The following is a 6,073-nucleotide window of genomic DNA, read 5'->3' as shown; positions in this document are numbered from 1 at the left end:
CAGGGTCTGACTGCATGATCAGCTGTCTGTGTCTACGCTACACCCTGTTAACCACAAGCAGTGTTAGAGCTAAATATATCTGCAATGCAGAAACAGTAGGTGCTATGTGGTATACAATTCTGATTAATTATAAGATACTTTTCTATCCTCAGATATAATAAATAGAAGAAAATTTGGTGCTGATCTCTGTCGAGCACAGTATCTGTCAGACTTACAGAACATAAAAGCTATCCTAAGTATACTGACCTAGATAGCACTAAGAAGACTTAAGCAGCGTACAAGCATACTCACTGTCAAAGCAAGGAAAACGAAACAATGATTGTCTAATCAAACTGAAAGCAACAACTCACTACCACAGTATGAATTCCAAAATGCTACGTACTGTATATGCACATCTCATGTTATTGGAAGATGCAAAGCTCCTTTGTTTTTTTTTCTCGGAGGCTTTTCTTAGCTACGGTTGCACAATGACATTCTGACATCATGGAGGTCAATGCAGATACTAAAGTGCTGTCATCGTTAAGAAAAAAATCATTTTGAAATATTAAACCACAGCTGCAAAAATAATAATAATAATTAAAAATTTCACATCACCTACTTAACATCTTTCTGTTACCTTCTGAGATTAATAGCATGCACATTGTTCAGCCGCATACATTAAATTGGTATCACCCTCTGCTGAGACTGCAAGAGTAATTGGGGGAATTAAATTTTTATAAATGGTAAAAAAGGCTTATTTTCTGGAAAACTTCAAAAGGCAATAAAATATTTTGCATATATAATGAAAAATATACAGAGAAAAAAGCATTAAAAACTGCTAATCTGATCTTTTTAAAAATGCCTAATAAGCAAACCTGATTTTATTTTCGTTGTCACTGTGTCTCCAAAGGGAGAATGAAAGAACTATGCCACAGTTTAGTATAACCTGAATTACCTTCCCAGAAGGCTAAAACATCAGGTGAGGTAAAACAAACCGTAAGATCTACCTGTTTAGAGAGCAGGATCCCACACACTCTTTCAGTCACTTCTCACAGCTTCCTATCTCTCTACCTGAAAATACCGCAAGCTGATACCCGACTCATGAATAGAATTCAGAAAATTAACCTGTTAGCTCTGAAAATATTTCAATGAAAGATTTCTTTAGGTAAATACTGTTTACCATATCTATAAGTGAATAGGTTTCTGGTCAACTGCTGAAATAAATTGATCCTTGTGAGGCCAGATTTGTACAGAGAAGCGCTATCTTTCATTCAACCTGTCAATACAACTGAGAAAGAAAGCAGCCAAATTTTCAGCCACATATTCTTTCTCCAGGAACCTGTGTACCCTATGATTTTTTTTCTAAAAGAGCACCTGTTTTTAAAAGTGAAAACTAATGCCAAGTATTGTGTTAAATCAGAAAATGTTGCACAGCAACAGCTAGACTGCTGTATGTACGTATTCACTTAATCTGAAAAACAGACCAATCAAATTTTGCTTTTTTGCCTCTTCTTCCTTTTTTAATGATTAAATAGGTATCTATTTTTTGTAAAAACTGAGGTTTTTATTTGGGAAGTTATTTGGCATTTTGTTCCCTTTCGTTCTTAAAGGCTGGGAATGAGATGATCCTAACAAGTCAGTGCTTTAAAATATTCAGAATCCCCTTCCATAAATAGCACATCTGTCACACAGAAAGGGATCCCAGCCAGCAGAAAGGCAGACCAGACCAGCAAAAACAACTGCCACTGCAATACACGATTACAAAATAAGTTAGAATTTTAGCAACGCTGTATTTGGATTTTTTTGGTTTGTTTTGAGCTTTTAAAACTAAGAGCTGTCTGATTATAAACACGCCACCGTATATCAACTTTACATCAAGAATGTTAAATGCAGATTAATTGGGAGGGATTTTTAACATTCATCTCTTAGGCAAATGTATATATCAAGATACTAATGCCCTGTTTAAAACCATGGCAAAGCTCCTACGGATTTCAAGAAATAGCAGTCTGTTAGGTTTATGAGGAAGCATGATACTGCAATTTCAGAGCCAAAGGTTTCTTTAAAGACAATGATTTTCAGCAAAAGACAGATTTCAGCGGAGGCTCGCAACAAATGTATCTGTTCCTGCATTCTTGAGGTCAGCATTCTCATTTTCCCAGGGAAGTACTATTCTGGGAGAGACACAGCAAGGTGTTTGGGGTTTAGGAAATACTACAAGCCTGCTGGCAGTGAACACAGTAGAGGAATAAACACCTCGCAGTGAACAGGGGAGTAAGCTTGCCTAAATCTTCATGCATACCTCCTGCTTTAATGGGCCGTTTTCAGTGCTTAGTTATAATTTTCCAGGCATAGAGTTGCGAGGATTTTACTTCAGACTCGACGTAATTTCAGTTCAGAAAACAGATTCTAAGCCCTTCTACAGCTGCATGACACGTGGCACGGTAAGAAAATTTTTTAAAAATGCCCTTGTAGGTTGCACAAAGTAGGCCCAAATTTTCATGGTAGAGATGTATTCCTATCATATGTTATTTCTCAGTCAGAAACTTGGGGTTTAAGCTGTAATCTGATTTGAACCAAAACTGTTGTAGGCCCCAGGCAGTGGCTCTCTTGATTCTTGACTTCAGAATTCCTGCCCCTGCTGGGTCAGGACTATCTCAGCCCATGAGCTTGTGTCAGTTCTTTATTCAATCAGCTTAAAGTGAGGCTATTTCAGGTATCCTCTCTGGATCTCACAGGCCATTTGTGCTCTAACCTTTCCCACTTTCAAGCTTCCTACTTGTAAACATGCTTCCTCTTCCTCTATTTATCACCACTCGAGGGCAACATCTAATCTCTCCTCCACATACTATAGCTTATCAAAACTGGTGAGGAATGAGGAATCCCGGTGTCACTTTGTATTGCAGCCTCCACCTTGTGGTATATGGTTTCTTTAGAGGCAAAGTCCTAGTCCTCCAAACGGATCATTTGAAGAGCAGAAGCAAAGGGTGATAGGGTGTGGAAAGAAAGATTCACATAAAGGCCCTAAAACTGTACTGCTGAAAATATTGCCATGTCATCCTAAGAAGGAAATACACGGGGGCAGTCTGGTAGACTGGGAACTCTGCCAACGACTGGCCTTGTAGCAGTAAATATCTGGAAGAGGACTAGCAGACTTTGAGAACAAAGTGCAAACACTTTCAGTTTTATATGCATCAGCTCACTTCCGTCTTTATTCAGCGCAGGCCCAAGCTAGACCAAGTGAATAAATTGACCCTCTAGCTATAGAGGACACACTGGATGTGGGAGATATGCTTAATAATATGTAAATGAATGAACAGACATACGTACACTTGGGTTCATTCCCACCTCGGTACGTAGTGGTTTGAGGTTTTTTAATTGTTTGTCAAATAAACAAGCAACGTACAGAAAACAAAGGATAGAATCAATCCCAGCCCTCAAGAAACTGTAGTCAACTGTTCTGTGATACCACCCCTGCAAAGCAATGACAAGGGGACATGAAGCACAGCTGGGAATCCAGGGTGGGTGTTTCCAAAAGTGCATACCAGAATCGGCTACAGCCTTTCAACAAACCTGCTCTTGGAATGACTGTTTCAGCCTCTGAATTTAGCTGCATCAATTATATTTGTCTGTTCATTCCACATGTGCCATTGCAAAAAAAACATATTGTTGATGAATATTCAGTTTAAAATTAGGTTTTTTGGAAAAGAAAGAACACACCCTTGATCATGAACTAAATTCTCTGACTTAACACTCACATACAGGAAAGCATCTGAATACCCAGACATTCAGGCTAGCAATGAATTTGCCTGTCAGACGCCTTCTATCCAAAATCCTACTGCTTACTAAAAGACTTAGAAGATACTTTTTGCAGTATGGAAGCCTCAACAAGTTGTTGTTGGGCTGTAGAAAACAAGGTGGAGGGAAAGGAGGAAATGGACTGATGATAGAACCTAAACAGCTTGCCTTTCTAGACCCAAAGTACTTTTATACCTAACCCAGCTAACATGCCCTGGACTTCCATTTGTGTACACATGTAGCTCAAGTTGCCCCAAGGAGACAGACTAAATCAGCTGAGGGCTGATAGTTTCCCTAAGCTTTGCCACAATTCCTTCTGTGTCTCTGTGTGGCTAAACAAATTCTTCCATTATTTGCTGAGACATAAAACCATTGTTCTTAGTTATTCCTATACATGATTTACACGCCTTCATTCTTAATTGCCACACTCACATAAACAGGCCATCAAAAATCATATTTAAGTGGCCTGAGATGCAAGTTCAAACTCCTGCTGTTCCTGCTAGATGGGGATGCTTTTCAGCGCTACTGAATTAAAAGCGGAGCAGCTTTTAAAGGCCATTCCTGTAATAAAAGGCAAATACCAGTATTCTACAAAATACACAGCATTGTATCAGCGTTATGAATCAGCATTATGGAAAAGCATGGGCTTACCTAAACTGATCACAGACAAGTCATGTATTAAGATATATTGAGGTGCTGTACGTGCTTTTTTCTGTGAAATACTTCTAACAGCCACTTACAGTCTAGTATTCTATAAACTATAAAATCTTTAACGATTAGAACACCTGGGATTCACTGTAAACAAATGGCAAAGAGAATTTCTTTAAGAACTGTAAATCTATCCATAGAATCTGAAGACACTGATGCCTTTATAGATATTTGCACTCACCTTTACAGGTTGTATTTCCGTATTTTCTGTGTAACATGACACTCAAATTAGTTAGCAATAGCAAGTGGCTTTGTCTTGCTTTTTCTCTGAATAGTGCTTTAATTACTGATGAGCATGGTCTCTCCCTCTAATTGTACCTCCTAAGGCCCCATTTGCTTTCTAACTGCTGCCAGACACTATGCTAAAGGTTTCAAGTTTCTGTATCCTATCACTCCTGGCTAATTTATGTGATTAGTGAATTTAGGTATTGTATTTTTACTCCCTTACCCATTTTAGTTTTCTCTGTGCTAAATGGCACAATTTCCTTGACACCCATATCTACATTTTTCCTGTGCTTCCCTTGTGTTGATCAGCACTTCCATGTTCACATCACCTGTTTCTTTTCCTCCCGTTTTAAGGGGCAGACTTTTTATTTAGAGAGTAACAGACCCAAAGATTAGATATGGAAAGAGGCTTCGCTTAGTCTTATAAAACCCTGGCGAGAGGTACAGACGTTTTAGCCAAATCATTCTCATTAATACTAGACAGTAGACAGTAGACAGGAGGGCAATAAGAATTAGATTGAAAAAAAGGAAGTTTCTCAGAACAGTCAACATAAAATCTATTCATTGCAAAAGCAATTTCAGCCATTTTACATCTTCAAATCAGCAGAAAATTTCCTTTTATAAACTCCTGATTAAAATAACTTTTGAAACCTATGACTTTAAGCAGGTTCAGTTTTGTGGACATAGCCGCTCTCAATTATTGATTTTTTTTTCCACAAAGTTTGAGTAGGGACTGTTCAGCTATTTTGAAGAACAGACAGAGTGAAAATAACACACATTTCTTGTTACTTAAAATAGTAAGGAATTTATTTTGAATAATAAAAGTACCAGAACAAGCAGGGGTGGGAAGCTGAAGTATGTCAGCAGAAGAGGTAATATTTTGGAAGTTCCAAGAAAACTGTTTAGCATTTGATAAAATCAAATGTTACATACTAGGACAGGGAAATCTCACTTCCTAAAAGCCATGTGTATAGATGACTGTCTCACAGCTCCAAACAGTCTAACAAATGTAAAACCAAAGCAACAAAAATTCCCTTTCAAGCTTGCTTGCTCAAGCTCAGCTTGAGTGTAGGCTGCTCTTTGAGGCCAGCAGATCTGCTCAAACCATTTCTCCCAACCAGTCCAGCTGTGACGCTTGTTCCTTTGTTGTTCATCTGCTCCTGACAAGTAGGAGGGGAGTTCTAAGCCTTCGTCTTCCGACTGTTAACCTGGCATATGTAACCAAACCCCATTAACTATGAACCCCAGACCACTGATCTTTTCCTTCAATGGTATAGATTGAGATTTGTCTACTACCACTCTCTTACACTGCCGTCATTTCCACGGTTAAGGACTATTTATATTCCCAAAGAGAGAGGTACCTCAT

This window comes from Falco peregrinus, chromosome 12 (genome assembly GCF_023634155.1).
Source record: "Falco peregrinus isolate bFalPer1 chromosome 12, bFalPer1.pri, whole genome shotgun sequence".
NCBI classification, from domain to species: domain Eukaryota; kingdom Metazoa; phylum Chordata; class Aves; order Falconiformes; family Falconidae; genus Falco; species Falco peregrinus.
Note: the sequence above shows the minus strand (reverse complement) of the source record.